The sequence below is a fragment of the Theobroma umbraticum genome, unplaced genomic scaffold (assembly GCF_002168275.2).
Source record: "Theobroma umbraticum cultivar Fairchild unplaced genomic scaffold, ASM216827v3 scaffold_4.1, whole genome shotgun sequence".
NCBI lineage: Eukaryota > Viridiplantae > Streptophyta > Magnoliopsida > Malvales > Malvaceae > Theobroma > Theobroma umbraticum.
The window spans coordinates 9,539,693-9,539,953 of record NW_018397258.1 but is presented as its reverse complement, the minus strand read 5'-3'; positions in this window follow the sequence as shown (position 1 = coordinate 9,539,953).

Genomic DNA, 261 nt, shown 5'->3' with positions numbered 1-261 from the left:
TGTGAAACTCAGTATTGCATGCAAATTTTTATATGCAAAAAAAAGGAGAAGTTAGTGGGGAACATGTGAGACCCCCACCATGTGAAGATAAAGAATGAATAAGATTAAAATTTATTGCATATAATGTGATTGGTGTATTTGGTAGTCAAATGAAGAAAGAAGAAAGTGGGTTACATGTGATTCGAATGGTGTAACAAATGGTTGTTGGCTCCATTAGTTTTTGATGATAATAAAACATTCTCATTTATTTATGTCTAACTT